The following is an 18,244-nucleotide window of genomic DNA, read 5'->3' as shown; positions in this document are numbered from 1 at the left end:
AATTTCGTCAATGAAAACCAGGATGTAAATGCATGTTGGTGACCTTTCCACAGCCAAACAATACAAAAACTTAAAACATAATAGTCTAAAAGCAAAAACTATTACACTAATATGAATGGACCAATTAACTTACTACTGATTTATGGGATCTTTTTCAGCGACCTACTGTTCATACAGTATATTCTGACAAACATCCACAAATGGTTCCAACCAATCATGATTAGAAGCTTTAAAGACAAAACATCAATGTCATGAATCAATCATAAATGTGTGAGTATGTGTGAGTTACTGTTTTAATCAGTGTCTCACTTTTTGACGAGGCAAACTCCAATTTTCTATTATGTGCGGAACCTCACAAAGCAGTTTGCTGGTGGATGTGAAACAGAGGTGGATATTTTTGGTGTACCCTGGTACCTTGCATCTCCCCTTCTTTTCAGCCATAATCATCGGGTGGGCTGTGGTTTCCAGACACCCATCAGGAACTGGAACAGAAGCAGCTGTTCCTTTTCTTCTCTTCTTCTCGTACGCAACAGCAATTGTGGAACTGGGACGACCTTTCTTCGCTCCAGGCTTTTCCTTAGGGCTTACAGCTTCTTTCTCATGCTAGTGCCTTCATAATCACTTTGGTAGATCACCCAGGTGGTCACAGGGATCATATCCAAGAAATGGAACTCCAGCTTCTTTGTTCTGATTTGTTCCGGTACAGTCCAATTAGAGAGTCGAACAGATCCACGCCACCCATACTCTTGTTGTTTTCTTTGACCAGAACAAGGCATTGGACTGGTGATTGGCATCTTGTGCTGCCCATCCCTCCTGTCAACCTTGGTCGACTAGGTGAGCTCTAGTGTAATCACTTGGATGGGTCATTGGATGGCTTTCCTATCATTTCACAACATGTAAGGTGGTTTCTCTAATCATGGCCATCTTTTGTTGAAAAAGTCCACAACCCTCTCTCTTCAGCTTAGCACTGCACAACAGGGACACTTGTAAACCAGTTATTTTGCTTTAGTATAGGCAGGGCCAGGCAGAGGACAATTTTGCCCCTGGATCCCACATATGTGAGCTCAGGTAGGTTGTACAACTCTCCCTATGTAGATTTCAAAGTTGTGTGAGACACCATCAGAGGCATTCTCTTGAATTAGACCATCTGCTCATCAACAGCCAGATTCTGACCCAATGGGACTGATGTCAGTTTTGATGTTAGATAAGTGACCGGTGGCTGGATCTCATGGGTGGATTCTTATTTTCCTCCTGTCTCTCTTCATTATTACAAAAGTGCAGGGATTTTTGATGTCCTCCTATCTTCATCATCATTCATCATTTATTCATCAACAATGACCTTGTTTGTGCCACATTGTATCACATACAGATTTCACTGCCCTACAAAAAACTTCAAGAATGTCTTCAGAGAAAAACAGCTTCATATACTGCTGGGGGGCGGACAAGAGATCATCAGATTTTGAAAGGCCCTGCCATTCTGGCTAAGCATTGGGGTATACATTGAGGAGTGTTATAAACCAGGGTAAATGCCTCATCAACCTCTGCTACAATTTCATCCAGACTCACACTTCGTCTCATTGTCAACAGACAGACATTCTCCTTTAAAATAAGAAAGCAGGAAGCACAAATTTGTATGTGTCATATGTCATATGTGTCAAGTGTCATCCACTGATACACATGCTTTATACACACCCATGTTACTCTGCTGACTGACCCCCTGAATGACCCCTGACCTCCTAACTGTCTCTCAAACCTAATTTGGGGATCCACCCTTCCTGACTCTTCGAACTCAATGTCCTCACTGTCAGAGCAAATTACCCAAACTGCTCAATCTTTACAGCCATTAAATATTTTTGTGTCAATTTCTTCTAAGTATCAGTAGATAATAAAATAAAAACACTGACTATGGTCATAATAATGTATCTGAGAACATCTCCACACTATAGCATGATGTCGCTCCTCATTTCATTGGACACAGACTGTTTTTTTGTTTAGTTTTTTTTTTTTGTTTAAAGGGATGGTATGAGGTCCAAAAAGGTTGTTAAGGGCAACAACATACCACAAAAGTGAAAGTGATAATGGTGCAACCTAATTAGGTAAATCACTAGTTTGAAATGAGATAGTAGTTACTAAGAACTTAAGACTTAAAACACAAACTTATGTGATGGATTGATAATTAGCTGGTGTGATCCTTATTTACTATATGGTGCACTACAATTATCCTCTGCCAAAAGCAATCCGACAATTCAATTTAAAAAAGAGTGTCAGAGTGATGATGACTGATAATGTCTGAAATCTCAATTTCCTGCCAATTATAGAGGGGACAACTGGGTGTTATGTGGGGACGAGTGACTAAGGGAGTTATTTTAGACTGCCATATTCTTTGGAATCATTTCGCAGAATATTCTCAAATGTCTATTTATCCTCCATGTTTCAAGGGATATTTGCCAAATACAAAACAACAATTGTTATGTGCTGATCTGCAAACAAAAGTACTACCAGTGGAACATAGTGTATATAATCCGAGTAGAAGTTCCTGTTGTAGAACTTTTCAAATAGTCCCAGCCAAAAATTAACTCTTGTTCTCTTGCCATTGCTAACTAACTTCTGTGGCTTGCTTGTTGACAATGAATTACCAAGCATCAGTGCCAGACTTTATCCTAGTGGAGTTTGACTGGTAACTGCCTTGTTTATTTCTAACAGAAGTGAAGCACTTTTGGGATAAGTGCTTTTGTATATCCTCCAACTCAAACAAGATGTGTCTTTATGACATGAGTCAGGACATCATATGGTATATGCTACAATGTAAAATGTTTACAAGGTGACATCAACTCACTCTTGATTCCTCTCTATCTCTCTTCTGCTCACTTAAAATGCATTGTATCCTTTCTACATGCAGGGCTATTATTGGAGACAGCAGTAGCTGTGAGTTCAAACATGAATCCTTATACTTTCCTGGCAAATGACCTCTTGTGTTAGCGCAAATAATCACTGCCTCACTTGTGAAGCGAAAAGATGTCAGCATTCCATGTGGGCTGTGGAGCGTGTCCCATTTCCTACAGTCAACATTGATTTCTTTTAATCTTTAAGGCGATCTTTACCTAACCTTAACCATGTACTTTTTTGTTGCCGAAGATCAACCCTACCTTAACAATAGAGTTGGGAGATCGGAAAGTGCTCCGTGTGTATGCTGCTAACCAAGGATCAGAGTTCTTACAGGTCTTTAGGAGATTGGAGGAGCTTTTATAGCAAATCAATCAAAATCAAAGTATTGTAGAGGGTGCCTGGAAGTCCTATCTGTTGGAATTAACTGCGGATTTAGTTCTATTGAATCAATACATGGTGGGTGAGATGCTCTGCAGCAGGCTATGTCGCACAGAACGTAAGAGGATCAGTACAGCAAGGCTAGACAGGATCTATATCTTATTATTTGTTTAGCTCTCAAGACATAAGCAGTTTTATATCTATATCTTGTTGGTGTTAAAGACGTCACCTTGCTATAGGCAACTTACATCTATTGCTTCCAGTACAATGTAAGCCTTATTGGCTATTTAGCTTTCAGCTGCAGCACAGTTTGATTTTTGCAAAGTGAGTTTTCTCTGTGCTCTGGAGAGAGAGTTAGAAGGGGGGATTTTGACTTCTTAAGCTAATGGTGGGAAAAGCTCCAATATGGGTGTTTTGCCAACACTAAACCTCTCAGCTAGCGCCAGAATCAAAGAGGCTGTTCAGACCTTAGAGCAGGAGATCAAAGGCGTTGAATGTAGTCAGTGTGCCCAGATCCTAACGTTCTCTTTCAAGACACTAAAGACAGGTGTTGGCCATAAGAAGGAAAAAGGGCAAATATTGTATAAGTGACCCTTAAAGACATGGATACTTCTTTCAGTGTCCAGGGAGAAGCACATGACTTGTCATCGGTTTCTAGAGAGGAGGAAGAGTACACAGGCATACTACTGTGTGGCTTGTTTTTGTTGTTACATATGGGACTTTATGTCTGCCGAATCTGCCAATCCCTTTAGTGGCCAAACTATTCAACCTGTAAAACAGTTATATAATTTCTACACTGGCCCTGGAGGAATTTTGTCAAGTCTGAGAACATAACAGAAAGTGGTACTAATTGGCCGTGTGAAGTTAGGAAGACTTAACTGCCTACAAGAGAGAATCTCATGAAAAGGTGTGTGAATTGTAGTGTGATAATTGATCTTGTAGTTTTGGGGCTTTACCCATATCACCATACTGTTGTGTCTGTAAGTAAAACTAAGTCATTCTAGTTCTTAGGATACCAAAAGATCTCTTGTAAAGAATAAGTTATTTTCAAAAGAAACATATTTTGTCTCAGTTTTGGAGATGTTTGGGGGTGTTTATGTTTTGGGTTGGATTCATATAAAATAAGGAGGAGTAGGAGTTCAGTTGAAAGCCTTGTAATCAGACAAAATGTGTTCAGGCATAGTTGGACAGTTTATTTTTGCCCTATTGGTGGTGATGTCATTTTTGGTCAGTGCATGCAGTTGGCAGCTAGCATTGTGCTTCACAATAATGACAGAAATATGCCAGTTTTAGAGTTGCCAATTGGGGAAAATAGCTGTCAATGGGCCAGAGCTACTTGAATTACTGGAGGAAAAAATCTGTCAGCAATTGAGAAGACTGGAGAAAGGCTATTGATTGAGCTGTTAAAGCAACAGAGATGCTTTATCTCAGCTACACTGTTTTCATACAGGATATCTGGAGCAGGGTAACCTATACGCTCCTGAGATAGACATCTCTAACTCTGATACAAGAAATTGCAGCTGACATTCATTGTCATGTGGTCATCCTGTAGGACTAGATGGATGGAAGACATTGATCTTGTCGCTAGGATTGACATTCACTCTTTTTATCACAATGGCTTGTAAAAGGGCCTAGACTAATGCCTCCAAAACTTTTATGGACCCCTTCAAAGAAATCTTTATACCCTGAGCAGTGTTGGGTGTAACTTAATCATATTACATTTACCTGCAACGCAGTAATGTAACGCGTTACAGTCAGTAATCACTAATCAAAGAAATATGGAGTTACTTGCGTTACATTAGTTCTTCAACTATTATGCATAAATTGGGCAGATAAAAAAATAGTCAAAGGTGACACAACACAACGCTAACACAAAGCTAATAGCGAAACACTTACAGACCCACAGTGATGCTCAGTGCAGACCCCAACCAAGCAGTTCGTCAATCTCTGTCTTTCAGAATCAAACTCAGCAAAGTACCGATAATAGTGAACAGACGGACGTCAATAGACAGGAAAACTTTGGTTAGCTATCTGGACCAGTGTTTTGTTGGGATGGAAACACAATCTAGTAGACCTGTGTAGAGGCTCTTCAGCCCGGCCAGGCTTGTGCTGACTCCGAGGAGAAACATGTTGACTATATATTATTTTAAGGCAGCTATTATTTGTACAACATGGTGCTATATTATTTTTACACATCACCAGCTTTGCTAAGGAGTAATGCAAAAGTAATATAACTAGTTGTGTAATTACTTTCCACAGGGAGTAATTAGTAACTTCCTTTTTTAAACATTTTTTGAGTAACTTCCCCAACTCTGACCCTGAGCCATCCAACCAATATGCTAAAATGTTATTTTAAAACACACAATAGAGCTCACAGCACCCCTGCTTTGTCCTTACCCGACTGGGACATAGTACCCACTTTGAGAACCACTGGTCTTGACTCTGAGTAAGAAGGCTCTGTGCACGGGCAAAGGTTAACACGTTTGAGGAGTCCAGGCAACTTGGTGCCCTCTGACAAAATGAATGTAACACTACCTAAATTAAGCACACATTTGTTTTTATTGCATAGAAATTCATTGGATTTGCTGGTGTAAGCGTTTGTTCTGGGATCCCACCGACATAGACGATGACAGGAAGATAAAGTTTGTATATCTATTTTCAAAAAGCTTTGCCACACCAGCTCCCTTTGAGACTTTTCCTTTTTCATATAGGTGGCCCTTTTTGGTCCTCTAAGCTTATCCATTCTTTTTCATCCACCACAGAGTGAGAGAATGAGTGACAGAACGAGTGTGTCGGGTAGAATAAAATGGGGAATAAGAAAACAAGAAAATAAGACAATGAAAGGATGACAAATTGAGATAGAGGATGAGGCAGACAGGCTGGCTGACATGCAAATATTCCCCAGCGGAAGTAGTTGTCCCTCGTGATAGTGATCCTGTCATTTGAGCGAGAGTCTGAACAGAAAAGGAGAAGAGTTTATCCAGATGGGCTGAGTGAGCGGAACTCCACATTTCAGATGCAAACAGATGCTATAAGTCCAGTTTCTGTCATAAAACGGAAACAAGAAATACATTGCTTATCGGTCATTAACATACTCATACATTTGTCTGAAGAGAACAGACAAATTACAAATTAATAGACAAATTAACAAAGTAATTCTTAGCTGTTTGACAAATGATTAAGTCTATGGTCCATTTCTGGGAGATGTTTTTGACTCAATTGTCAGGAATTCGTTTCTCTTTTAGAGGTAAATGACGTTACAGGACCCACCAGACATTGCTGTAGAGAAGTTTCCTCTGTAAAAGACACACTAAGAATGAACACAACATAACTAGCTGGTCTAACAACCTCAACTCCATAAAACAAACTATAATCCAACACTTTATGTAGGAGCTGGCGTGTTAGACTGGTACACTCCATTCAAAAAGAAAATCTGATGTTTTGATTAGTAATTGTCCATTCCTTGAATATAATGCCATGCATGCTTCGATTATTGTGCCGTACCAGCTGCTCACACATTTTGACATTTAAAGGTTCTATATGTAAAAATTGTGCAGTAATTGACATGTATTCATCTTTTTTTAATTGCCAATGAATTAACGATTGCCAATGAGTTAAAGGTTGTAATGTAACTTAAAAAATGAGATCTCCCCCCAACTTTCTCAGTTATCTGTAATAGCCTGTGGACTCACTTCAATGTGAAGGACATGGGCTAGTTTTACTATGAAAATTTGAAGGATGTGACGTTTTGCATGCTCTCGATTGCCTTACCTTTCTCCCACTAATGTTAACAAACGACTGGCATAACGACAGAGCAACACAACAAAAATGACGCTACCTGAGTAGAAACATCCTGCAAATTTTAGCTCTTCTGCTAACTGCCTCCATCAACCACAACACATTTAGCGACAAAACACTCCCGCAATGAGAGGTCGTCCACTCCCGAGCACATACAAAGCCAAAAAACTATTTCTTCAACAAAGGAGCAGCAAACAAGCTCCAAAGCGATAGCGATGTGTTTCTGTTGGTAGTCCAAAGGTCATAATAAGCACAGATTTTACAAGAAGGTAATAAACAAGATGGCAGTTTGCAGATTGCATCAGATTTGGGTGGTTTTGCTGGTTAAGCAGTGCAGATTGACTCTCTTTGACCAGTGGCAACAGTGCAACAGGAGCCTTTATGTAAGAGCAAGCATGCATATGCATAGCAGGGAGGCCAGGAGGAGGGGGGGGGCTGACTGACTGGAGTGAGAGATGCTTTGATCTTTTATTTCATTATGAGTAGTGTCAGCAAGGAAAAAGACATCATCTGCGATCAACCAGATGTTGCAGCTCACTTAATGGCCACAGGGGTCACTAATGAGCAGGAATTTCTGATTCTTAGACATAGAACCTTTAAATTGAGGTACCTTTACTTAAAATCACACATGACATCTGAGCATTTGGCAACCTCTCCTGGTAAAAAAAAAAGGTTTATTCCAAAGAAGGTTGCAAAATGTGTCGAAACCCAGCAGACTTTTGATGACTTCTTTCTTGATACCATCTCTCTCTTACAACTCTCACTTGGAGCCTATCAAGGCAGCGAGTGTGAAAATGTGAAATGCAAAGCTTATCTGAAAACTTCCTGATGTGTCCTATCCAAACTCTGCCAAAACTAAGTTCTCACATTTTCATTTCCCCTTTCGATGCATGTAATCTGGAGGGCAACCAGTGTGCAAATAATTATAGAAAACTCATGAAGTCTGTTTTCTCATTTAGGCTGCAAAAGATTAATCAGTAGGAAAAGTCTTGTGAGTATATTTATGAGTTTGAGACAGTCCAGCTTTTGATGACTAGATCACACATGACTGAGTCTGGATAAGGGCAAGATGATAAACTTCATGTTTGGCTGAAATGTTTAAGAACCCCTGACCTGTAACATGCTAGAGGAAAGCACTAAATCTGACACGTTCATGAGTATTGAACTACTGTAAGAGGACATTCAGACAGTGTGGAAACACCCTGCTGTTCCTTTAATGTTAAGAGTACAGTTACAATCTAGAAACGTACCACCTGGTGACCGTACAATGTTTCATGTATGTTAAACTTGTACATAAAGAAGATCTTGTACAACCTACAAACAAGCAGTCCTGATATGCCATATTCATATATAATGACATGCTTTTTATTCTCCTTGGTTTTGAAGATCTCAGTGTTTTAAAGAGTTTGTAAATGCTCTTATATTAAATGAGGAAAGTTAAAGTGAAGTGACTGGCTGCTTTTCTTGAATTCTGCATGGTTAAAGGAAATACACCACCCAGTGTTCAGAAAACAGAAAACTGTACGCATGTATACTTGTTAAATGTGTGGTTGGACAAAATAACAGGAACACCTTACAATATAATGTAACACAGACAATATAACAGCAAACTATACATGCCCAAAATGATCGGTGAGTTGAATCAAAACCTCTCTGAGAGGGTTACCGCAAGCGTTTGTTTTATAGTCAATATATAAATGGTGTGTCAGTGTCTGTGTTTAATTCACAGAAGTGGGCAGGTGAATATGTTTGCATGTATGAATATGTTTGCATGTACATTCACCTGAAGGGAGGTTGTGTTAGTGTTGTCACTCCTCATTCCCTGCTGTACCGAACTTAATGTTTCTTTGTTGGGCATGACAAGGTCAGATCCCAGACACTAAACATCAACACTGCACATTTACATAATGATCTATCCCACCTGAATAGGCTGACTTAATGTCATATTGTCTGAAACTGGATTTGTGTTCCCTGATGAGTATTTGCGCTTTTTTTCCTTGAAGTACTCAAATACTGAAATATTACGGCTTCAGCCCTCAAGAAGGGTGATAGAAAACCAAAATATCAAATTCCTAAAGACACAACATATAACATATACTAAAGCTGCAGCTCAAGGCCACAAAAAGATATGCTTTTCAAAGAGTCCGGCTTTCATATCTGCAACTCAAATTTGGTCCAGTTGAGTTTTATATTGCTTAAATTTGTAAAGAGAGGTCATGTCCAGCCCCCTTTTAAGCTAAACTCAGTTGCATTGAAAGGTTGAAGCCTGAAACTGTGGTCTCTTGTCAATATAATTGAATAGACGCTGTTCTGGCTTGCCAAATGTTCAGCAACTGATAATTTTAATATAAAAGGACAGCGTCATACCCCATGATGTTTAATCCCATGGAAGCTAAAACAGTTGATTCCAACAAAGTAGTCTTTATTCGAATGGCAAGGTGTTTGCATGAAAGCTAGTACAGCAGTAGATACCCATTGATCTCAAAGACAGAAAGCAAGTTTCAACTTCTGAAAGAAAACAGGCAAAACAACTAAGCCAAGCCCAGACACATCATCACAAAGTCACACACCCGAATCCTGAATATTGATAGCAAAGCATTGATCACAGAGCCTTTCAAACTGTTCCTCCTCTCAGTAAATGAGCCAAAACGAAAGTAACATTTGACATTTTTAACCAGTGTCTGGGCAAAACTAGATGCTATGTTATTAAAATTCACAACTCTGATCTCATTACTGCATGCATGTGCACATCTGATTATGTGCTGCTGGAAGGGATGTTTCCCTCTTGGGGTATTAAAGCTTTTCCACCACCCGTCACTTTTGCAATCCATGCAGTTTACAACACATGCTAACTCTGTAGATTGTAAAATCAGTTTCAGTTTTCTCAACACTGTTATCTTTAGCTTCTGGTCACTGTTGGCAGCACGCATGACTGAATTTTAAGCTCATTGATTGTCTGTTTGTTGTTGAAGTGCTTCTTGGGAGTTACAGTTTACTTCTGCCCCTAAATGTACACAGTCATACCTTTGACTTCTATCAAAGAAACAGATATTTTCTAACACAGTTGTTAAGCTTTTGTACTATAGAATTGTGTAGCTATAGAAGTGCTCCAGCTGTGAGTAATGTAACATTCTCAATGAAAAAAATGAATGAGATTTTACTTAAGAATCCCGATATATAGCTCCTCCCACTCTATTATGGGATAATCTTTTTTTTTGAAATTATCAATCTGTGACAACAATACAAAATCATTGCTTAAAGGTGTAGTGTGTAGAATCTAAAGGAACAAACTTCAAAGAAATAGAATATAATATGTTTTATTTAGTATATAATCACCTTAAAGTAATAATCCATGTGTTTTTGTTAGCCTAGAATGAGCCCTTTATATCTACATAGGGAGCAGATTTCCCTCCTTGCCATGTTTCTACAGTAGCCCAGGGTGGACAAATGAAACACTGACTCTAGAGAAGGGGGGGGGGGGGTATTCAGTTGGTTGCAATATTCAGCCTCACCACTAGATGCCACTAAATCCCACACACTGGTCCTTTAAAACATCCAAACACTTCATGATAAAGATCTTCACCCTTTGCCCTCAATAGCAAGCCATGTAAAATATCTCAAGTTCTTCCCTCTCCTGAACTTGTGTAAGACCTTCTTGTATCTTTTCACAATGTCACTGGTGCAATGACAAGGACTCACAAAGACACACAAACACTACCACTTGTGTTCTAAGCACCTGGGCAGTACTGGAAACACAAAATAGCTTATGATTGAAAATCTCTGTGTAGCTCTTTGTATTTACCCTGACCGTAGATCATTTATAAATAATATTCTTAATTATTTGTCAATGCTTTGTCAATATAATAACATCATTTCTTTTCAAATGGCTCACAAAGTGATTCATAATATATCAACAAGTCATTCATTAATCATATTTTCATGAATATTTCATAATGAAATCGTTTATAAATGATTTACAACTAGTGAATTATTAACATCAGCAGTAATTAATAATTTACAATGATATATTAATGAATTGTTAAAAATTAGTTAATTATTAACTAATGCCTTATAAGTGACTTACTACTGATCATTATTATAATTTGTTACAGGGTCATTCATTAGTTTATAGACCTACATCCTATATCAACCTCAACCTAATGTATATACTGTAGTTGTGCACGTCCAGTTTTCTTGACTAACATTATTAACATTTTCAATTTTACCTCCAAATCATGTGATTTACATAATCTGTTTCTTTCCATCTGGTGAATGTAAGTCCAATATTATCTCTATTGCTCTCAATCTACTCTACTACTTTTTTAGCTGTCTGTGTATACACATCTACCCATTAGTCGAAAACCAATCCATAAGAGTGCTGAGAATGAACCAAAACAATAAAGTTGCAGCTGGACAGATAAACACTGAGCTGAACTTGTTATAAAGCCCCATAAAGCAGAGAGGAGCTTCAGTCAAGCCATAATTCTCTGTAGGGTCATCACCATGAGCAACGCCTCTCACATTACACATTGTCATTGTCATTATAGCCACTTTAACTTTAACCTTCTCTATTACTTTTCTATATTAGGACACCTCATTCTGTTATCACTTATTTTACAGCAAACATTCCTTGTCTTTCTTTGCATCGACTGCCACTCCCATTAAACAGTGTTTGATGCCTCAGTGTTAGAGCAAAACTACTTCAGAGTAGTTTCATTTTAGTGATAGTTTGGGCAAAGTCACATCCTCCTCTGTAAATAAAATGGCAAACATTAAGTCAGCATCAATCTGAACAATGACTTGTAACAATATGGCCTCTCAGTGTGAATATCAGGTTGTATTTTCCCAGAGCCACGAGAAGATCAGTTCTGAGTATCTGCAACACCACAACGCCCTCCTTTATCAATCTTTCTAAACACCACTGGCACATCACTTTTTACCTCCGTCTGAAAGAGCCTTGTCACAGTGAAATAAAATTTAGAATGGATTATTTACTCCCCCTGCCAAAACTACTTAGAGCTAAAGAACAAGTCAGAGAGAGAGGGAGGGACTGGGGAGAAGGAAAGTATGGGAGAAAACAGAGAGAAATTGGCATGCAAGTGATTGTCCATGGTCGGGCAAAGATCGCTGAATCGATAGGCTGATGGAGGGCTGACAGAATGACAGCTCCATGCCGATCGCTGAAGGACATCTAGGAAAAGCGAGAGAGTCGGGAGAGACGGGAGGAGGTAAAGAAACAGTGTTAGCAAGGTGGGAGTGAGTGAGAGAGAGAGAGAGATAGAGAGAGGGAGAGAGAGAGAGAGGCTGACAGCTAGCAGTAATGAATGATAATTGTTCATCAGGTGGACGCGCTCAGTATGTGGAGGCGAACATTCACCCCACTCGCTTCTTTCGCCTTCTACATATCCGCGTCACGGCTGTCAGCGCACACAGACACACACACACACACACACACACACACACACACACACACACACACACACACACACACACACACACACACACACACACACACACACACACACACACACACACACACACAAATACTGACAAAAATCCATTCAAACGGGGTTGAGCATAGCTCAGCGGGTAGCGCTCCCACCCCATGTGTTGAGGCTACAGTCCTCGTTGCAGGTGACCTCGGTTCGAATCCCGAACCGTGTGGTCTTATCCTGCGTGTCATTCCCCCTCTCTCTGAAAAACCCGAAAAAATATACTTAAAAAAAAATCCATTCAAACATTGATTCCCCTAAATCTGCACATACATAAATTTCATTATTTCATTTGTTTCTCTTTTCTGCTCCAGATTAACAATCCTCCACTTAAACAGGCTCTCTTATATATCTAGGCACAACACACAACAACAGGGGTGCCCCTTCCCTTATCCCAAACACTGGTATGTCACTTGTATCATTTAACACTATCCACAGCATAGCCCTTACAGTAACCCAATATAAGTACACAAATACTAAACCATATATTTAGTTTAAAGTTCTAAATACAGTAACCCCCAATACTTGGTCCATGATATCACCATGACATCACTAATGATTTCAGTGACAACTTGATAACTCAAGAAACTCAAGACTTGCATCAAGAAACAATAACTGAACTTAAATACGTGTCTGTCTTGATTAAATCAGAAATGCAGATGAACCTGGGGTAGTATGTGAAAGCAACGCTACAAATAGACATTGTATTGGCCAATATAGAAAGAGCTACATCAAAGTGTAATGGGGACAAACAGTGTGGTACCATTGCTTATGGTTTCTTATACCTTGACCTGCCCAGTTAAAAGTACCATTGTATAAATGTTTTGTTGGACTCATGGTAAAAAGACAAGTGGTCATTTTGGGTCTATGGCATCATGGGCAAGATATTTCACACTGATAACATAGAAGTTTTTTTTATTTTTATGATGATTATATTATGATTTAATGATCGCACCACAAAGACAATTCGGTAGCTGTACCAGAGCGTTTGATCTTACCAAATCATATTCATCAGTACAAGGAGTTCCATTCTTCCATTCCATTTCTTCACCATTTTGTTCATGTTTGCTTTAAATTTTTTCAAAGTTCTTGACTCTGGCAGCAGAACTTTTGATGATCTGTTTTTTTATGTTATCGTCTAGTTTTCCTTCAAACATAATACTTAACTTTTTGTCCACATTCAAAATAGAAAACCTCCGAAACCTTCACTGCAGATCTTTCATCCATATAAAAGCATGACAATACATCAGTCTACCATACTGACTACTATACTTATAGATGTCACACTACTATGTCATTAGCACTTAATGTTGCCACTTAAATTAAATTGCTAATGAATAATGGTTGCAATGGAACGTAAATCACAGTAGATGGCTTTGGCCTTTGAGTGTCCTCTAGTCTAGATCACTATAATCTGTCCGTCACTTAAGAAGACAACTGGAAAAAATGTCAACCACACTTGATCAACAATACAGAAGAATATATGTTTCAGTTCAGTGAAAAAGAAGATTGTACTTGTGTTTCATCAAACTTGCTGAGAAGCCAGTGAGGATCACATTAAGGGTTAGAGTGGCATATGGAGTAACATTTCAATGGTGGAGTTAGCAGCGATAAGCTCAGGAAAGCATGAGAACAACCACACAAAAAGCTATCATGACAGACTATAACTACCTATATCAGGCTACAATTTGAACCACTGATATGGTACATCAAATGTTATAGTTCAGCTCTTCTGGATATTAAACCTTGATTAAAATAATATTCTCTCCCCAGACTCTACTACATACAGATAAAAGAATGGACAATGCCTAAAAAAGCAAATACCTAAAAATTAAAATGTGTGCATGTTCAAGTAGCAAAACCCTACAGCAGATGTTATAGAGTCACAAAGCCAACATTGGAAGGAGGTCAGAGTGGAGGGACATGACGACATTACATGGGTCTTAAATTGTTTCGAATGTTGTTGTCCATCCGCTTACCATTTCCTACTGGCAGTCAACATTGGCTTCTTTTAACCATGGCCGTAACCAAGTGATTACTGTTTTGACCATGACAACAAAGGTCCCCTAACTTTTTATTAGGTAGTCTTTCCCTAACTCTAACCAATTTTTTGCCTGAACCAACCAAACCTTAATCATAGTGTTGTCCAACTCATTCTCATCCTAGGTCGTCAAATATCATTGCTACACCTCTCTGGCATCTCGTACAGACACTAAAAGTACCCTTTGGCTTCTATATAGCAACACACCAGGCTTTCAACTAAATATAGACCCATATGCTGCAATATAAATGCTCAGAGAAACTGGTGTGGTTTGGTTAAGTTTTGGTACAAATTCCATGTGGTTAGGGTTCAGGAAAGATCATGGTTATGGTTAAAATGGTCACTTGAAATGTTGTCATGGCAACAGTAAACACCACAACAAAAAACTTTCCAAATTGCTGTTGGAAACAGGACATTCTCAGTTAAAAAGGGAAGCAAACAGTGGTTTCCTGCAGTAAAGCGTACTTTTTTTTACATCTAAATATCAAACCATCCCCCTAACACTAAAAAGGTCTCATGATGTCTAATAATAACACTGATGTGTTCTTTACACATGCTAAAGCGTAACTTGTGCATCGGTATCAGGCGTGACAAAGCGGCGGTACTTGACAACCTGAGAATAAGAACAGGCTTTGTCTCCAGGTCGGAAATCAGTTTTAATTCTAAAACAGGGATTATTAACAACTTTGGGAAGCACTGACAAATGACACCCTAGTGTTAGTGGCACCAGATTCAAAACTGATTGTATGTGTTTTCCTGGAGGGAAATGTCAAACACCAACCTGGAATGCTGGTGTTGAATATAAATGTTAGATGCTCCATCATGCTGGCTTCCACACAATTGTATTGTTTGCTGCATTGTCTGAATAAAAATTTCAACTGAGTGTAAATGCTTAATAACTACTTTGACTACAATAATTGAACTTTTCTACACATTGTGTAAATACAGAAATACATATTCCAATGCTTTTCTTGTATAAAGCGCTATGAATCCCTTCTGTGATTGAAAAATGCCATAAAAACTATAAAAGTTGAAGAAAATGGTTTAAAATGCTACTTCACACATCAGGCATACAAAGTCTTTGACCAAGATCTCCTGTAAGGGATTTTCATTCTGCAAAATTCATTGTGTTCTCGGTTCACTCCACTTTTCTGTTGTATTGTGTTTTTGTCAAGGCTCCTTTTAAATTCACAACAGTCAATACAAATACACAATACACAAACACATTTTCCAGAACAAACAAAATAATAAAGTTATCAGCAGCGAGAAATATAAGACCTGTTGATGTCATAACAGCAGACACCGTACACAGCTCAAGCATGACAGTCATTCAATCAGCCCAGCAGAGTCCTTGAACACCCAACAGTCTCTTCTAGATGGAATGCAATCATGAATGTTTGCTATATACTGATAAGAACCTTTCTTGGTGCCAAACGAAGTACAGTATACATCAATTTCTTTAAGGGTAGTACTCACTGCACTTTTTCATATAAATCCTTCAACAGAGGGCCATCAAGCTATCCAGCAAACAAGAATTTTCTTACTGTGTAGTTTGTGCAACTCTTGAGACCAGGGCTGGAATGGGACTCATTTTCAGCCCTGGAGTTTCATGCCTCAGACTGGCCCACTTTATGTGGATGTGGATTATGTATGTATATCCTATCAACAGACTCATCTTCATCTGTCTCATTCCTAACTTGTGGTTCAGGGTTCTGCTGCTGAGCTGCTGCCTCTGTAATCAGTCCCTGAGTAGACTCTGCTCTCCCTTTCACACTTCCTCCAGTTCTAGACTCGCCTGCACCTGTATCACAATAAAAAACAATCATCTGTAAACTTTTAGCGTATTTGACATGGAAAGTTTTTTTCAATGGCAAAATATGCAGGCTTATTCCATATTACTTTTATCCTATTCACTTTCAATTGTGTGCTTTGTTTACTATCTTACTTTTAATGATAAATTGGGCCATTACTACCATTTGGGCATAGAAAATGATTACATTGGAACTGATGTTTGCTTGTTCACACACTACAGTAGCTCACCTGTTCCTTCCCTGACAGCAGCTATCCTCCTCACCACTGGCTCCTGGCTCTGCCTCTGACACTTAATCACATTTAGAAAAGGGTTATAATCATTATTGTAGTGCTGAATCATCTATCATCATCAATTATCTCAGGGCATTTTTCATATAGAGCAGGTCTACACCATATTCTTCATTATATTAATTCTAATAATATTCACTCAATGAGCAATCCTACCTGCCCACTCTGGACCTGTGGTGGGCTCATGGCTGGTGCTTGGTGCTGCATCTTGCTTCTGAGGGGCTACAAGACAAAGTTTCCCAGTTATGTGGCGTTGCATCATACTATTATTTAAATGATGTATGGTTAGGTTAGGCAGGCTATATGTGACAACGCCACGCAATTCATTGACTTGATAGGCTAATTAATTAACTTGAATGTGCAAGTGCAGGTAAAGTTGCATTTTGTTCAACATCTTGCCTTACCCGTTTCATCATCATCATTTGCTGAGAGAGAGAGAGAGAGAGAGAGAGAGAGAGAGAGAGAGAGAGCTGCCAGTGGAGAAGGCCCAGGGACAGCGGTAATGGCATACGCGTAATACCCACTCAGTGCCATGACTGAACACCGGGCCAAAATAAATAATTAAATAAATAAATAACACCGGCCCTCGTGGCCCAAACGTCACACCGGCCCACCGGGAATTGTCCTGGTCCTCCCGATTAACCACTCCGGGCCTGCTTGAGACACTCTGATCTGCACATTTCACTTCACTGTATGAATTGAGAAACAAGAGTCAAACACAAAACTAATTCTATTTTCTGAAGAGTATTGAAAGAGAGAGAGATAAAGGAAGGCAGGGAATTTTGTGGAATGATATATTCTGTTTCAGTCAAGGAAATGAAGTAACAGAGAACGGAAACCTACAGTATCCAAGATAAATATAGAGAGAAGAGGACATAAAATAGTGAGTAAATGATTGCAAAATGGTCTAAAGTCAGAAACAGTGTGCAATACCAAGACTGAAAACAGAAACACTGCTATTGTCATAAACAAGCGAGCAAGCAGGACAATTTGAGAATGCACAAGGAATGTTTCTCACCACCACCATATCCTAGGCACAGGGACAGAGAGGAGGCTTACTTGCACTAGCTGTCTTAAGAAATAATGAAATAAAAAGCGGAGGAGTGCTAGCTGACCTGACTTGATCTCTACAATCTGCTTGAGGCAGTTGCCCACGGAGTAGAGAGGACCAGCAGCGAGACTCCTGTTAATGGGTATGGCTCATTTTGAAGCTAAGAACAAAAGGTCTGGAAATCTTTGAGGTGTCTCTGGGGAATTTTAAGGATGTAGAAGATATGTAACTTCGTGCTCTCAAGGGATGCTCGCCCAGCCTTTGACGGGGGGTTGGAGGTCATAATCATAGCATATGGCATGCACGCACACACAAACAGACACACGCAATGAATGTAACCGTCATCCATATAGAAAAACTGAGGCATTAACATATGCATATGCATTAAGGTGTATTTTTACTTGTGTATTCAAAATTCATTTCTAGGATGATGGAGATTAGAATAACATAATCCCTCACACAATATGTCACATGGCAATGCTTTTTTTGTTTCAGTAC

The 18,244-nt window shown here is 39.1% G+C and overlaps 1 protein-coding gene across 1 annotated transcript in view; it reads right to left on the bottom strand.

Moving 5' to 3' along the window:
• The window catches only part of klhl20 (kelch-like family member 20), a 308,817-nt gene that overhangs the window by 19,120 nt on the left and 271,453 nt on the right, over positions 1 to 18,244 (bottom strand). The gene's annotated exons all lie outside the window — the stretch shown is intronic.

The sequence above is a fragment of the Scomber japonicus genome, chromosome 12 (genome assembly GCF_027409825.1).
Source record: "Scomber japonicus isolate fScoJap1 chromosome 12, fScoJap1.pri, whole genome shotgun sequence".
NCBI lineage: Eukaryota > Metazoa > Chordata > Actinopteri > Scombriformes > Scombridae > Scomber > Scomber japonicus.
This window is presented reverse-complemented; position numbering and strand designations above follow the sequence as displayed.